This window comes from Photinus pyralis, unplaced genomic scaffold, assembly GCF_008802855.1.
Source record: "Photinus pyralis isolate 1611_PpyrPB1 unplaced genomic scaffold, Ppyr1.3 Ppyr1.4_LG1, whole genome shotgun sequence".
NCBI lineage: Eukaryota > Metazoa > Arthropoda > Insecta > Coleoptera > Lampyridae > Photinus > Photinus pyralis.
This window is the reverse complement of record NW_022170249.1, coordinates 12,869,554-12,887,528: the sequence shown is the minus strand read 5'-3', so window position 1 is coordinate 12,887,528 and position 17,975 is coordinate 12,869,554. Positions and strand designations below refer to the sequence as shown.

At 34.8% G+C, this 17,975-nt stretch overlaps 1 protein-coding gene and 2 long non-coding RNA genes across 8 annotated transcripts in view; 2 read left to right on the top strand and 1 right to left on the bottom strand.

Annotated features, from left to right (window-relative positions):
* The window catches only part of LOC116160332, a 60,480-nt gene that overhangs the window by 12,477 nt on the left and 30,028 nt on the right, over positions 1 to 17,975 (bottom strand). For 2 of the 3 annotated variants that reach the window (XR_004143184.1, XR_004143185.1), the window contains exons 4-5: positions 192 to 376; positions 49 to 126 (exon numbers count right to left, since the gene is read on the bottom strand). This is a non-coding gene — a long non-coding RNA (uncharacterized LOC116160332). The remainder of the gene's footprint in view (positions 1 to 48; positions 127 to 191; positions 377 to 17,975) is intronic. The other variant, XR_004143186.1, reaches the window with a different exon arrangement.
* Positions 1 to 17,975, top strand: part of LOC116160327 (eyes absent homolog 2) — a 51,332-nt gene that overhangs the window by 23,821 nt on the left and 9,536 nt on the right. The window lies entirely within an intron of this gene.
* LOC116160331 lies at positions 4,699 to 5,345 on the top strand. Its single transcript, XR_004143183.1, has 2 exons — positions 4,699 to 4,832; positions 4,885 to 5,345. It is a non-coding gene; the product is annotated as an uncharacterized LOC116160331 (long non-coding RNA).

Below are 17,975 nucleotides of genomic sequence, written 5' to 3'. Positions count from 1 at the left end.
TAACACTTCTTATACCATAATATTAAAGAAATCTGTATTATTTTATACCCTTTTCCACTAATTGGCAGTTAAAAAAATCTTCCAGACTCTCGCCCACTTTGTTGTTTCTTATGCCACCCCATTAACCTGAAAGGAGAAATGTGTATTCTTTAACAGTCAATTGACAGTTTTTGAAAAAATCATTAGAATACCAATATTTTCGTTTACTCGTCGCTATTGCTTCTTGATGTGTCATCTCATTAATACAAGGGGAAATGTGCATTGTTTTACACTCACTTGACGGTTTCTAAAAAAAATCATTAATACAAAAGACTCACCGATATCCCTCGCTGACTTGGCCGAATTTCATCATTGCTTTTTATGACATTCCATTAATCTAAAAGAAGAAATGCGTATTCCTTTATATTCAATCGATAGTTTTTGATTCATAAATACAGAAGCCTTCAATAATTCTCATTCACTTAATCGATTTTCTCTACAAAGCTATCATGAAACAGGTGATATTGTATCAACAACTAAACCATAAATAAATTTGACTTAATTAAGTTGTAGACACAAGGGAGTGTATATGTCAATGTACCATCTCTCCTGTAAGAAGGTTTAAAAATTATTCCACATATTAAAGGCTCTGGTGGGAATACGCAATGATTTCGAACACCTTAAAAAATACTAAAACTTTCAACGTAAAATTCGAATTGAGTATCTACAGTTATTTGTGAACACCCGATACAATAATAATCGTGCTATTTATTAAACATATTTCTATATACGAAATTGTCTTTTTAATTTCATAGGGGGCTCTGGAACTCTAATTTTGATATATACATTTCCATTCCTTATTTGCATAAATTCATACGAAAAGTTGTAACTAATTACATTGTACTTAATCTTTTATAAAGCACACACCGTGAGTGTACACAAAAATAATTTCTTGCTTTACAATAATACGTCATATGATCTTGGCATGTTTTTTCACTTTATCGCACGGGACTGAAGATACGGTATGGAGCAGGCTTACGTTTTACGTATCTGGTAAACCTTTCGCAGCAAAAAGTTTCACCTTGTCAAAAGGCCCTCCGAAAATCATGTACGAAATCGATTTCATTTTGTCCACCATCCCTTTTTTCCTCGGTTTTCTGTCGGAATCATCATACACAATCAGGTCATAACTATTTGTAAATCGGTATGAAAAGTATAAAATGGTTTCTCGAACATAGAATTACTGTCTGTGAGCCCACTCCTCTCATTAAGTGCTATTAAAATGTTCAAAATGCTTACCCCGAGGAGCAGTTTTGGCAATATGAAGTGAGGCGCCCAGATCATTTAGGAATCTTTCGTTTGTTCATAATTTTCTTAAATAATAAAATCTTATTTAAAAAAACGCAGCTCCAATAATAGCCCTGATAATTTGCATTCACAGTTACCATTGGGAAAAACCTGCATTCATTTTTAAGGGTGGAGCAGGTAGAAATGCTGTAAATATCTATGAACGACTGTATGAATGGAGAAGCTGGAAAGAAATAAAGACGCGCCTTGGGATGGCAAAAGAAGAATTTGTCAGGAAAAGTAGAATACAGTGCAGCAAGTTGGACATAAATCTAAGAAAACGAATAGCGAAGTGCTTTGTATGGAGTGATATGCTGTACCTACGGACGTGAAACGTGTACAATTTTGAAAAAAAGATAAGAAAAGCATTGAAGCTATGGACATGTGGAGAAGAATGCTTGGAATAAAGTGGTCTGACAGGATTAGGAACCGAAAGAATAGGGAAAGGAAGATAACACAATTTTGAGGAAGGAATGTGACTTAGAACTAGTCAAATACAAAGAGAGAATAGTTTGCTGATCATGATCAAAGGCGCCGTGGAGAGTACAAGGAAACAAGGAAGAAGACGATATGATATGAAAGAGGGGAGAGGATACGTGGATATGAAAAAATGGCAATGAATAGATAAGAGTGGAGACGGCAAAATAGAACCTGCAAATAGCAGAAAACTTAAAAAAACCGGCTGGACTGCCGGTACCAAAATTGGCTTCACAGACAATTAATTTAATTCATTCAAAATAACCCGAGACAGCCTCGTTTGCTCTTCATTCTTCTTATTTATACAAAAACCACCTCCTCTATTAAAATCAACATCGTTATTTCTTACGCCACCAGAATTGATACACCTGCATCGCTTATCTCGCCCGTGACATTGTTTGTCGATAAAACAATTAAATTAATTTTATTAACACCTGAGCAGGTAAAAGTTTAAACTCGCGTAAACAATTTCGATTAAATGTTTCCTAAGTTACCCCTTTTAAATTTATCACACAACAAGTACAACAAATAGATTTAAAGGAATTAAACAATTACCGACTAAATTTTGCAATAAGGAACTAACGAGGGAACTAACAATATAATGATACATCAACAATTTGTTGTGTATTTGAAAATTTATAAAAAATCCCAAATCTTATGAACTATGTTACATACGATGTGTATGTTACATTCCGATATTCAGATCGAAATTAGGTGGTATTTTTACAGTACAAGGTGGCTCGCTGTCATCTTCGACATTGTTTCAACCTAGAGAAACGACACCCCGATGTAGTTTACACTGCTATAACATTATATACCTAAATGTTGAAATGACATGCTTCTACCGTCGGCAAGTTTTATTGATTGGTCTTAGTTACCATGGATGCAATAAACAAAATAATGAAACAAAAAAATTAATCCATGCCCTACAATTTAAAAACCGTAAAAAATAAGGTATTTATTTTTGGTTCATGGCTAAAATTTAAAAAAACCCGTAAAAAAATATAGGTTGTGATACATCAAAGTAATCAGGAAAAAATCAAACAATGGGCGTTACGATTTATAGGGCGTTGCATTTAAAAAATACCAACGTTGGGTCAAATCTCAGAGGCTGTGTTCAAATTGTTCTTTAACTACGCCACTGGATTTTACGTAAAAACATCTAAAATAGACCGTTTTACCTTTTTCTATCTTACATCGGTAAGATCGGTAAGATATGATCAACAAACTTTTCGTTTTCATCTTGTAGCTCAGAAACAAACATAGCTGAATTGATTCTGTGGCATTAAAAGTTTCACAAAAAAAGAGACACAATGTAGCGAAAACCGCACACCTCGTCTTTAAAAACAGCTGAGATGTGGTGCGGTCTCAACCAAAATAGGCTACAGGGTACGTACGAGTATTACTTTATCCACAACTGTATTTAATCAAATAATCACACACTCAGTTCACTCTTTAACGCAACCTATCAAACTAAGACGTGACCTAAAATGTCAAATGTCTCATACCTTATTAAATAAATATGTTTTTTAGACATAAGGACACTTCCTATTTCCCAATCGGTTCCAATATTCCCAGCTTTCAGGACCATTAGAGAGAACATTGGTACAACATTTCAACCAAATCGGTCTGCTCCTTACAACTTATACGTAATTCAATAAATATCGATTTTATTCAATCGTACAATACAAACATTTTTTTAAAGTATTTCTTCGGACTCCTGAGATCTTGAAACAAAGATCCGGTGAAATCTCAAAATCCATAATATGGAGTGATTTCAGTAGCCTTCTAATTTTTTATTGGTGAGCTGAATGAAATGGCACGATGTAATTTTGTCATACTGCTGTAGTAAACGTTAAAAATCCACATATCTTTATTTAACTATGGGAAGGGCACTCAATTCTACGGTTCGGTAAGCTTGAGCACCCCCAATTCAGTCTGTGTGCCCCTTGGGGGAAGAGGTCAGTATTGCAAAAATTCTATGATTCCCAAGAAGGAGGTGGGGGAAGTCAGGCTCAGCTCTGCTTAGCCACATCGGCAAGATTTTTGAGAGCGAGAAGGGTGGAGGGTCTAATTGAACTTTTCCCGGAGTAATTTGATTTGGTGAAACGAGTCCTCGGCGGCCATGGATTGTGCAAAAAAAAATAGTAGACTGCAATTTGTATACATGCTTGTAGCAACGACTTGCGTACGTTTTGATTAATTTTGATGGGAGTTTGGTGAACAACAAACTTGATTACACAATCTTGGATGCTTATGATTATTCCCATTATTTATTGTTTTGTTCGTTAATAGGGGATGTAGTCTCTGTTATAGAAGGTTAGGTGATCATCGGTACTGTATCTAGACCACATGTCTAAACCTATCTTTATAGATTTTTTTATTTCAAGACTGCTACGTCTATAAATTATTTTTATTAAAAGTATATTTTGCGCAACGCCACAAACACGAAAATTTTCTCTTGAAACTGTTTTGTTACTCAATGTAGACTCAGCGTAGCAAATATCTTACTTCATGTTTGTAAAGTGATAAGATGTTAATGGCAACCTGTCGTGGCAATAGCACCGTGAGGAATGTATTCCATTTGACCTGTTACTGATTCAATTTTTTACACGATTATGGAAGAGCTTAAAATTCTTATTCTTTACTGTGCCAAATACTTCACTGTATCTAGTTTCAAAAATTTGCGGTTTTTCAAAAATATACCGTGCGGTTTTTGTTATACTGTCTCAATAGTTGCAGTTCAATTACGAGTTTTGTTCCACCCTAAAGAGATACCAACGCTTTTATTTTGCTCAGATTATCTTTTTTTTTAAGAAAACCACATACACGTTACATTCAGCCAGTGTCAATATTTAACACATCTTGATACCTAGAAACTTACCCAACAACTTTATCTGTTATTAACGTTATAAATGTCGTGGTTTTGTTGAAATCGCGTACTACGCTTCTGAAGTTACATCAGTTCGGGACCAACCATGAAAATACTTTTGGTGATCGCTTTGTTGGTATCATCCATTTGTGCGTTGGTATGTATGTCTAATTCTGTTATCTTTCCATTGTACCTAATGAAACTTTTAGAAGTTGCCGACGGACACCCAAACAATGTGGAATAATATTTTTGCACCTTTCGAAACGAAATGTATGTGTGAATTGAAAATCAATGACGCCGCAGCCAATCAACTTTATAATTATGACTGTGTTGCTAAGGTCGCTCCTTTTCCGTGCTTTGTTAGATGTTTATTCAAAAAGGCGGGACTGATAGATGCTAACAACCGCTTGGTGAGGGCCAAGTGGGTAGATGCAGGACCTAAAGTCAACGGTACTACATATGATAGGTGTCTAACTTTTTATCAGTGTGCCGAAACAGATACATGCATTATTTTAGCAGATTTTTGGGAATGTATGGTAGATCATTCACTTGTGGCTTGATAACTTCAGTATATATCTGTTTCATGAATAATATTTAATAAACTGTTAGAACTTGTTTAAAACCATTCTTTCGAATTTGCAATAAAGATGTACCAGTGTCAGTTTTTAAACTGAATTACATGTAACCATGTCCCTATAGCTGATATTCGTAGGGGATAGTTTTTATAGGTATTTCAGAAGGAAACGTATGCATGAGCGTCTTACGGCCGTCATGAATTTGTATGTCATACAAGAAACTGTATAAGGCAGGAATAAATTTCCTTTTCTCCTTTGTTTTAATACGTCTAGTGGCGAGGGTAATCCTCTTCGTTGCGTTCTTGTGCTATTTGAAAGGACACAAATAACTGACACGAAAAATCTAATAGGTCGAGGTCCACCACGCTGTTTTTTTTCTATTGTTAAAGCCTACAAGCATTTTTGAAATCAATAACCAATTACAATAATATAATGTAATAAATGACGGCCCTGTGTGTAAACTAAAGACTTTGGAGCGCACATCACAAGTCATGATTTGCAATATTCTGTATTCTATAAAAATGGCATTCATTCAAACAATTTCAAAAGCAAATCAATCTCTGTTAACAAGTTGATTTACTTTTTAGTAAGTAAAATGTTAGTGAAGATTAAAGAACTTGGCTGCTATCCAATTAAAACAAAGCAACTTTATAATTGCGTTAAATAAAGTTATCGTTGTCATTTTCACGGTTTGTACTTTTTGTAATTGCCCAGGTCGTTCCTTTTATTTTTACAAATTTGTATTAAATTGAATTGGAATAGCGTAAACATAACAATTGAATTACAAAATGGCATCGTGAAAATATTATTTTTGGTCACTATCAACGATAGGGAAGCAAAGCTATTCTAAAATATCCATTCCCACGTGAAGAATTAGAGTTTTTGATACTCTCCAGGACGACCAGAATTCGCTACAGGGCAATCATCTAAGCATAAGTAGTTTTATTACTAGTTTCCGTAGTTTCCAGACAAAACATTAGGTACAGAAATGTTTCCGAATCTTGGAGATACTATCCAGAACTCAACAAGTCTCTTACTTTTTTTGTTATAAGGGCCACTACAAAACTTCATTAGAGATAGTTCTAGAGCTCTTGATGGACTGTCCAGAATTCCAATAAACTTCAAGGCTGCACAAGGAACTCGTTTTGTACTTACTTTTTAGCGGCAAAAGTAAAAATCCTTCTTATATTAATTATACAAAAAGTGGATACTTAATTTTATATTATAAGGTTTGCCATAATCCATTAAGGAAATTTTTGCGATTGACGGAGGACTGTCCAGACCCTCCCCAAGAAAATTCTCTTACTTCTTAAATTTTTTAATTAAAAGTAAGGTTTAGCACAGAAGTTTCGAGAGTGTGATGAAAGCTGCACCACTGGAAATGCGCACACAACGACGAAGGTTCGCAGCGAGTGCGCATCATGCTTTCTTCTCCAGCTAAGAGGAGAAAGCGGCGAGATAGATGTTTGTCGAGTATGGCAGTGTTTGATTGGCAAATCACCCCTTATTTTTTTTCTTTGTAACTGCTGTAATTAGCGTAGGACGTAGGGTAATTGTTTTGTGTTAGTTGCATGTCAATTTGGAGGTCAATTTAATAGGGTGTTTGCTTTCATTGGCAGGGCGTTTGTTTTAAAATTGCCCAATAATTGTGTATAAATATGAAGGGTAAGGGCCGTATTTAGGGGTAGATATGCTATTTGCTGTAGATTGCGCGTATAAGACTTTTCATTGTACTAATGTTGTAGGTCACGCAAATTTAATTACTTTGTTGCATTAATGGGAATTTTCTTTTAGCTTAATATGATTCTGTTTGGGGTTAGGGTTGATTTTTGTAATTTATTAGTGGGAGATTTAGGATTAATACACCGGGTGTGAATACAATTTAGGGCGCATTATAGTTTTTGATACGTAGGTAAGTGGAATTTTCCCTAGGTATAGGTGCGACCTCTTATTTGATATTAATATACAGGGTGGGTAGATAATTTAGGATATTTGGGAGATTTTGTGTACGTAGTTATAGTGTCATGTAACTTCACATGTATTTTATATTTTAACCATTCGTAGGAATGTGACTTTGGAATTCAAGTATGATTTGTAAAATTCAGTTACGATGATTGATATGTAGGATGGCTCGGGAGAAACAAAGCAGGCTAAGAGATCCTTGTTCTTGGTTTTAATAAGCTCAAGAAATAAAATTTACCGGGATACAAATGGTTGTCACAATCGAGGTTGATTTAATAAATGATCTCAACATATTACAAATAGGATACTGTAATATCTAGATCTGAAATGTCAACATATAAATTTAAATCAAATTTTAGCAAAAAGGGGGATTATTACGTCAAGGAAAATATTAAAAGCAAAACAGGGTTCCGCAGAAAACAGCGGAACTATAACGTTAAATGACTATCAACAATGGTAGTAATTACAATTCGATTGTATCGAAAACCAGTATGTCATCAAACTTTATATCAAGGAAATGTCAAAAATAAAAATAATACCTTTTGAACCACCAGGTCGCAACCTTTTCGAGCTCAGAAAGGGCGCTTTTCTGCCTTATCTTTAAGAGATAACAACACAAACAAACAAAGAAGAGGGATAGTGAATAGCGCGGCATAAATATATTACGATATAGCACTGTCTAACGTGTCTCACTAATCAGGGAAATTATATATTAAAACCGTAATTAATACTCAATAAGAACCAATAGTTAAATTTACGTTAACTAAATAAAAGCAAAATTTTGACTCGACCACAGATCGTCTGTACAAATCGGTGTATAAATGCGTGAACATGACGTTTACTTCAAGAAAACTACTTTACGACGCAACGGTAACTAAATATCTTGTATAACAAAGCTAATCTGAAGGATAGAAAGTAACCAATCTAACAGAAATGAATCTTAGAAGAAACAAAAGTAATCAAGGGATAATATAGATCAAATCGGACCTCGGAAGGTATATCCTTCGTAGCGACAAAAGTAAAGTACGTAGGATCAAAATATTGAAGCAATTCACAAAGCTATTTCGTTAATTCTTGCACTTGGAAAGGAGCAATAAACAAGATGTAAACAAATTCCATGTCAGTAGTTCGCCAGGGGCCTATAACACAAACGATTGTATATTGAAGATAAATCCCTAAAAAAATACGTATTACGAATAATGCTGAGTCAGAATCCGTACATACCATACACTAATTACTTGCAAATGCAAATCCGCAAAGCGTATTCAATGAAGCACACCCACAGCACATCAGAAATAGAGAGAAAAAAACACTCCAAGCAATATGGTGATAGCCAAACAATAAGTAATTATGCCCAGTTGCACCAACAAAATTAAGCCTTGCTTAAAGTTAAGTCGAACTTAAAATCTATGGCAACGATTATTAATACAATCGTTGCTATGGCATTTAAGTTATGCTTAACTTTGAGCGATACTTAATTTTGACGGTGCAATTGGCTTATTCAGGTAGACATAAGTCAAGTAAAAAATAATGGCGTATCGAGAAAAATTTGCATACAACCGTTAGGAAGGCCAGATCGTCTTTGCGCGAAAGAAACGGAAAAAATACGACTGTACGCAAGGACATATAAAAGAAGGGATGGGAATAGAAGTATCACGGATGGCCTCGAGCGGCAAACTAAAGAACTAAGATATCAACAAATCTACTACAGAAATAAGTTACATCTTAACTAGACGGGTTTATAAAGGAGATGGCGTAAGAATTTAAATGAAAGTATAAATCGAAGAGTTAGAGTACAGTAGAGTAGAGTATATTTTTATTTTCACTATATATTATTTAAACGGGATTTAAATTTGGAATATCAGTTGGTAAGAAAAGAACGTTACACCCTCAAAAGAATTTTCCGTAGTCGATTTTTATGGTAAACCTTTTATGAATTTTTCAAAAAATATTGCATTCAATTGCTGTTTGAAATATTGCCATACGTATTATTAATAATAATTTTATGGTCAAGTATTATTAATAGAACTCCAGTGGTGCTACCCCGAACTTGAGTATTTGTTATGATTTATGAATAGCATCACAGGAGTTGTATTATTATTAAACACACTTAATGAGTTTGGCCATAAAATCATTATTGCCAAAGTTTTACCTGTAATCCTTTTCCCGTATACAAATATTTCAAAGTTCGCAAAGGAGCGCAAAATTTTTTTTTAAATTTATGTTTTTATAAGAGTTCTGGGTAGCAGCATCTCAATAGTTCCACCGATAACTAAAACGACAAAACGTGTGATATGCATTCATTAATTTTTTCCGATTTAAATTTCGTGATTGTAAAGCTAGCACGTGATGGACGTACGGACAGACAATAACATCTTATAAAGTACATTCGAGTCAAAGCTTTCCGCCCTTAAAAACCCGCTGATCTCAATGCCGATCTTTAATCCTCAAGCGTGCCTACTTGTGCAGGTAAAAGCACGCTAACTCGGCAAAGCTCTCACCGGTAAGATCTAGTTTATGTCATTTTCCATTCCTTTCCACCTGTTGCTCAAATCAGAGGCTTCACAAGTACTATATGCCATATCTGGTTATGACGATTGGAATATAGTAACGGAACATGTAATAGACAAACGGAAGCGTACATTTCATTAATTACAATTGCTAATTCGTCGACATGAAAGCATACTTTTTACGGTTATTACTAAGAAGTCTTCACATACCTATCACTTTAAGAGAGAAAATTTAATAAGTGTATATAATTTATGCCGTAAAGTCAAATTTTCTCCATCGATTATCATACAATAAAAGTACAACTTGTATATTTTAATGGTACTTAATGAAATTTATTAGTTGTTAACATAAATTAACGGCCCGTAATTTTTCAGTATCCTACAGATCGGATTTTTGATAATACTGGTCGACACATTTGTAATAATTTTATTGTTTCTTACTCACACAATTTTATTTCACGTAAATTATTGTTATTATGGTTTTAGTTTTATACTTAAAAAGTTAAAAAATGATACATTATCAGGAAATTGGCAAGGATACGCGAGCTACAGGTAGGGTATTGATGCATAGTATACAGTGTTATATTCAATAAAGTAATTCATGAAAAAGTAATATTTCGATATGGACAAGCAAGACTTCCTTTAATTAATTCCCAGTTCTTTTGGAAAGCTGAACTACGTGTTAAGAAAACTATTAGTAGGTATATAGATCAAAACAAAAACGAATAGCAACAATTTCCCATACATTTTGAGATACTACTTCTTGTCCAGTTTTTGTAGAAAAATAGCCTGGCGAGGATGACAAACCGATGAATTGGTCTCCTGTTAGCAAAATTACGTTATCAACAACGTAAAATACTTTCAGTTCATTTTACATACATTTTTCGTGACTGTAATAGCTACGAATGCCAATTTATATATCCACAGATGTAGCACCCGGGAAATAAAAGTAACACTTCATTTTTAACATGAACAAGCTGCTTGCAAGCCGGTTGTTAAATAGCTTTAAAAATTTGAAGACTACCAATTATAAAAGATATAAAAATGAACTAAATCGTTAATTGTTGTAATTTGGTTATAAGTAATAATAGAATAAAAAGACCAGTGCAACAAGATCATTTTATCACGTGGTTTCGCATTTAAAATGAAACTTTGAATTATTACATAAAAACAGACGAGAGAAAGAGATGACAGTACGGTTGTAATAAAAAATAAATTAATTGAAACAAGCGTCCCGTGTGAATATAACATATCTTAAATACCTACATCGAAGTTTTCTTTTTATTTGACACATATCCATTAGTTAAGTTAATGGATGTTTAACCAGAGAAATAAATTGCCATTCCAAAAGATTAAAATTTGATAAAACTACGAAAACTGTTGTAGATACAAGATAGTAGCCATCAATGATCAAAATGCATAAACCTTCCAACTACACACATAAACACAAATTGTCACGGCAATGGCGAATGCAAGTTTAAACTTCAATTATTTAATTATGCGAGCGTGCAACTGCCATTTTCTTATTCCTTTTGTTTGTTTACGGTAATTAAAGATCTAGTCTAAAATTACTTTCGATTTACAAATCGAGCTTGACAGTTATAACTGCTTATTTATTTATCGCATGCCATTACAGATACAGATATCATTATATTAAGTCAGCTTGGATAAATGGAGAGGGGTTAATTGGTCTTCGTGCGTGCCTCGCTAAAAAACCATTAATAGGAAATCAAAATGGAAAAGTAATTTGACTGTCGATGTCTCATTCACATTTTTTATGATCAATTCGTTTGATGGAATCGTCAATTCATTGTGATTTATTGTCACATAGAGACAATTTTGAAGCTTTGCCAGTACAATATTGAATACCTCTCAATAAAACCAGTGTGCTCGATTCTAATTGAGCTTTCAAAAATCGTTGTAAGAACTAACGACTAGGATGATGTATGATAGAAGAGATACGCAAAAAAAACTGCAAAAAGCAAACTGTTTTCAGTTGGATCCCATTATGTTAGACTTGAAATTGACTCGATCCAGAATTTACAGCGACTGTCTTTTTTCAAAAAAGCCACCATATTCAGTTTCTTTATTTTGGAGTCCATATTCACGTACAGAGTTTGCGAGTTATCACTTTGGTACTGTCTCCGTGGCAGCTATCTACATGTCGAAAAGCGGACCTCGGAATATGTTCAAAATTTGATAGTATATAAGTAAATGTCAATAAGAGAAATTCGTTTAAGGTATTTTCAAAATCGGAATTCCGTATTTTAAATGGTCCCAGGGGGGGGGGGGCTGTGAGGGCCCGGCCTTCCCCATCATTGTCCATTTTTTTCATCAATTTTGTGTCGATCTCATTTCCATTATGCGAGATTTCTTTAATTTTTTTCCGTGTTGGGACAAAGTTCGGGTTTGGGCCCCTCCCTTTACCAAATCCTGGGACCGCCACTGGGAACACCCTATATATTATTTAATTTCTAGATTCTACGTAAAATCGTATATACGTTTCATGTATAATACGCTATACAATATTTAATTGGGTCTGGTATCCTTTTAGAAGACGTACAGCGAAAAAACACTAAAGAAATTCACTGTTTCTTACTATTTAATAAAACGTATCCTTATTTTTCAAATCAATTTTTTGTTAGTTTTTGATCCCTTGTAGTTATTTGTAATCAAAATTCTGTTTTCACGAGTTTTTAGTCTAAGTAGCCATGGACTACGATAAAAGAAAAACATAGTCCATGGCTACTAAAAACTCGTGAAAACAGAATCTTTATAATTAATTTTTTCGCGTACAAGAAGAGGTAGAATAATCGTTTCACATGATTTAGATGCAGAATCTATATCTCTATAACTTTTATTTGAAGTATTTTTGCGTAAAATAATTAGGAAACGTTTGCGCAAAGAAAAAGTAACTTCCCATGTTAAACGCCTGTGTTCCACTTTTCGATTTACACCCTGTACAAATTGTTGTACGTTGTACAATAGTTATTTACATAAAAGTCCGGAAAATGACATATACTTACTTACTTTAATTTCCGAGTCAAGTACCTAATGTCATTTTATTGACGAGTTTTGTATTAAATTTTACCCAAAATCGTATTTTATTATAAAATTTCAATTTTTATGTAGAACTTTTAATTAATAATTATAGACGTTTAGAAATTTCCCATGTGCGGCCGGTAAAGTAGCAGGTGTGGCCAGTAAAGTGACAAGCAGCAGGAAACATAGTCTGCTCTGCCTCTGTGTCATGGAAACTAAAATTTCCTGACAGAAAGTAGGCATGAAAATGAAGGTTTCAGGACGATTTTGGGTAAATGGTTTTATGATTTATTTATTTGCAATAAAATTTAGATTTTGTTGTGCGAAAAAAGGCGATTAAAGCCGCCCGGCTGGCACATATAAAAAGCGAGACGCCTCTACATGATCAAATACGTATTCTCCCATGTGATAAGGACCCTTACAACGTCGGCCCGCCCACGCGAGCCCAGGTATGGAGTACTTACACCGATGATATTGCCCGCACGCACCCCAGGACACGGAGTACTTTTACACCTATCGCATGGCCCGCACGCACCCTTAAGTTGGCCCGGGGTACTTACATCGAAAACGTAGTTCCTGCGAGACGAAAACCTACGCCAGACCGAAACCACGTGCACATACACGGTGACCCAACTAAAACGAAACAGACGGAATAGGTAACTCGCAAAGAAATAGTTTTTGGAAAAAACGCAAAAACCCGTCAATTTTGGTTAGAAGGAGGACATCTTTTACTTGAAATTTTACACCCCTACTGTCAGTCCCCTAAGCAGGGTTGCCATCCCTTCAATAATTGTAAATTGAATGTTGGGTCGAGTGACACATTATTGGAAAGGGTTCTTAATTTTCTACACACCTTTGGTTTACTTTTCAAATTCGAGCGACTATTTTAGAAGGTACACTAAGTAGAAGATATCCCCCTTCCAACCCAAATCGACGTGTGTTTGTTTCAAAAACTGTTTCCTTACGAATTATTCAGTCTGTTTCGTTTTCATTGAGCCACCCTAAAATTTATAACAGTCTTAATATTGATTAATTTTTAAGGTGTTCTTTACGAAGTCGTACTCTTGCAATCTTTCCACCCATTCTAACATTGCTAGCGTCTATATCTACACAGAGTCCCCTTCTAGGATAGTCAAGCACCGGAGTCCTAAGTAAAGTTTGTTTAAGATCTTCAAAAGCTCCCTTAGATTCATCATCGATCTGTTCTTCTGTCAACTTGGTGAACGACTTTGCAATATCGGCAAATCTGTTGAATGTAGCCATAGAGTGGGTATATAGTTTAGGTATCACATTGTATGTTATTGATATAGTCTGTGGTTATGAATATGAAGTACAACTGCGTTACCGTTTTTTTACAAATTATGTATTCATGTTTTTGTTCAAGTATATTCGCTAACTAAATAAATATAAGTAAAGTACACTGTGTAATTCATTTATTACAATTACAACAATAAAATCCACGAACATCTCCGGTAGTACGTGCACAGGTCCGCAGAAAACTCCGTATAAGTTTATCTTTTTGCTGTGGTCATTCTTGTACTGCATGAATTTTGTAGGGATCAACTGTTACTCTATTCCTTGAAACCTGATTACCAAGGTATTTTACTGCTATTTGAAAAGGTTGCACTTCTTTGTATTAAGTTGGAGTTTGGCACCGCGCAACATACAACAAAGGGCATGACCGTAAACTGCCCTAAACGCGACTCTAGGCTAAAGGCTGTCTTCTCGCGATGTTCAGGATCCAACTTGGCAGTAGCCACTCTTCATATCTACGGTGGAAAACCACTTGTCTTCTATTCGGGCAACGGGTAACTATCTTTTTGTATTTCGTTGTTTAAGTTGCCTATAATCTACGCAAAACCTCGTGCTCGTGCTGCCATCTTTCTTCTTTAGTAGCACCACAGACAAGCTCCAAGGGCTGCTGGATGGTTCAATTAGTCCTTGACTAGCCATGTCGCTGATGGTCTTCTTAGCTTCGTCGCGTTTAAGCCATGGTAGTCTTCTCGCATGTTGCTTAATAGGTTGGGCATATCCCGTATTTATTTTATGAATTACCATATTGCTTAGGCCTTTCTCCGAAGTAAACACATTAACCTTTTAGACTGGTCCTTTTGGCTTGTTGTCAGATTCACGCATAATTGAAGCCTTTCTGGGCGCTCCACAAGCATGTATCGTACCACCGGGTTTCCTTCTCTGTAAATAGGGACTTCTTCATGGTCTACTCGAAGTACTCCATTCTTCAGGTCTATCGTAAACCCCAATTTTCTCAAGTCCATTCCCAAAATCACCTCATCGACTATCTCTGCTTGATGCTTACCCTTCTTGAATCCAATACCAACATCGACCGTTAGCTCTCCCAGCACAATAGCTACAGTCTCAGTTTTGACGATTGTAGCTTTTTCTCCCGGCCTAGGTCAGTCAAATCCATAAAAAATGACTAAAAAGTCGTATCAAAATTTCCTTCTGAATTGCTCGCATCGCTGTTTTTAAAATTTGAGATAGTTTTCGCGTTAGGTATGTAACTAATCGGAATTGGGCAACTTATGTCGATAATGTTGATAATATCGGGTATGTAGATGATCGATTATGCTGATAAGATTTGATGTATGGATTATGCTGCTAATATTAACTATATATCGATAGTTTTCCTCATTTTATGGGGTTAGAACTGAAAATACTTTAATGGCCCGTGGTTATGCTTATGGAGAATTTTTGTTTAAAGTAAAATTTATCTTAATTCGTAATACCTATGTCACACATTTCTTATGTTAGAGGAGAAAGCATTCGAATGAATTTTTTGGCAAACTTTTACAAAAATGTTAAAATTAAACTGCCCGTCGTCACCTAACACACTTACATTTAAAATTATTACCTTCTGTTCTGAGCTATTAAAACTTTAAAAACCATCTCGACCAATTTATTTTTTTTTATAATTTAATGTCCTCATTATCGAAAGAAATTTATTGTGAACTATTTTACTTCCACCTTTTCAGGTGCCACCCGTTATCGCTAGACCAACATCAAAAGCCTCCCATATAACTTATTCGACCCATCGTTAGTTTTCCAGCAATAAAAATGCGAAATAAATTTCTTGGCAACTATGAAATATAAATTAATGTAAACACAAAAATCGTATAATTACATAAACAGAAATAAATGTTACAACTTCGCCTGTCATTTGTTCTAGTCTAGTAAAATGACAACCTTACCGAAATCCTGGCATGACTAATAATAAGAAGTAACGAAAAAAAAGTATAAAATATTGGACAGGCGACAAAACTCATAAATATCTACCGAAAATTCGAACGCGAGGTGCGGTCGTTGGAAATAAAATAAGTTTTTAGTATACCTTAAATATAATGTTTGTGTTTGTATTTCTCGTTAGCTATTTTAAGATAAAATGGGATAGATTATAACTTTCAGGGTGGGTTACGTTTTTGACAATGTAATAACGACCCAATCGATGGAGAATTACTTCCTGGTACGTCGCTGCATTCACACATTTATCTAATCTTTATTTAAAATAAAAGACACCCATCAGCTAAGAGGAAAACATAATAAATAATTACTGTCAAACTAAAAATAAAACCTCCGTGACAAATGTAATCATCGAAGGCATAAAACATTATATTCGTGCCAACAACCTGTCTATCAAAAAAAAATGTTAGAAGACAAAGCGATTGATTGGTGAAAGAAAAAAGGGAAATGTGCTAAAGTCTTTTAAGATGGCACAGGTTTTAACAGAGAAAACAACAAGTGTCAACTATAAACTTAATGGGCCTGCAAAGACATAAACGAATAAAGACAAAACGTCTTCGCATTCTTTTGTTTGACAAAGAGGGAGCCTTTCAAGCATTTGGTTCACACATGTTTTAAATGTGAAGTATACTCGTTATGTTCTATTTTGCTCCCCTCGTTTTTTTTAATTGTAAACTTCTTTTACTTGTACAAACAAAATTTAATTATTATGTACCAAATTCGATGACAGATCCTAGAATGCACAAATGATTAACGTGTTACGTAAAACAAAACTGAGATAGTTCGGTTGACCTTAGTTAGAATTGGGGATGTAGTGTTCTGATATGCAAATATGTATTTTAGTTTAAATAATTAGTAATTTACGGAAACACAAGCTTTTTACATAATGTATCTTCAACCTCTACACATTTATGCCGGGTTTCACAAACGATGATTAAGGTTAATTAAGCATATTAGAATGGTAAATCTCTTACCTTATAATCAATGGTGGCTAACATTCTAATATTTTTAACCAATAATTAATCTTATTCATCATTTGTGTACCCGACCATTCTTCCGCAATTTCTGCAATAAGCTAATAAACACTCTTTTGGTAGCTTTTTACAATGATCACTAACAGCAATTTTCAAGTCAGGATCAGAAGCAAATGTTTGGTCTAGTAACTGCTTTTTCTACTTGGTGAAAAAGGTGGTAGGCGCAGGGTGCTAAATGTCTACTATAGGGCGGATGTCATGGAAGCCACATTCATCGATAACTTGTTGGAACTGTATGAACCTTATGTGCAGTGTGCACTCTGTATTGGGTTCGCGACCCCAACAAAAAATGTTTCGTTCAGAATTTTACTTGATTATATTTATTGAGGATTCCATACACAGCAAACATTTGTTCGTGGTCCATTTTTGGGCCTGTATCCTTCATGCTTCATGTTTTATATCACGTATTTTTCAACGCTACCAAAATTTACAAACATTTTGCAATTTGTGCACCACTTACTCAGGACACTTATAAATGCTGAAGCTGTTCCACATTACATAAAAATGTCCCCTCGTTATTGACTATTGCATGCTGGAATGGTAGAGAATAAAAAATTGAAGAAATATAAGAAATCTGCATTATTTCCTCGTTTTTGCAAATGCAATGCACTCAACAAATGTCATAGAAAATGAAGCAAACACCATAAAAATTGAAGAAATATAAAGACAAAATTCCACATACGAACAAAAAAAAACAGTAGGTAAGATTGGCGATGTATGGATCTCTCGTCTTTTATGGTAAAACCTCGGGTACGACTGTATGGCAAAACAATCTGAATAACAAAGTGCCGACTATCATAAAATGGGCCTATGAAGAACAGGAAAATGTCGACATAACATGACGCCTATCGAAATGACATCGAAGGATCATTTTTCAGTGGCGGACTGGGAAATTTAGCCTAACAGAGCAGAACAGCGC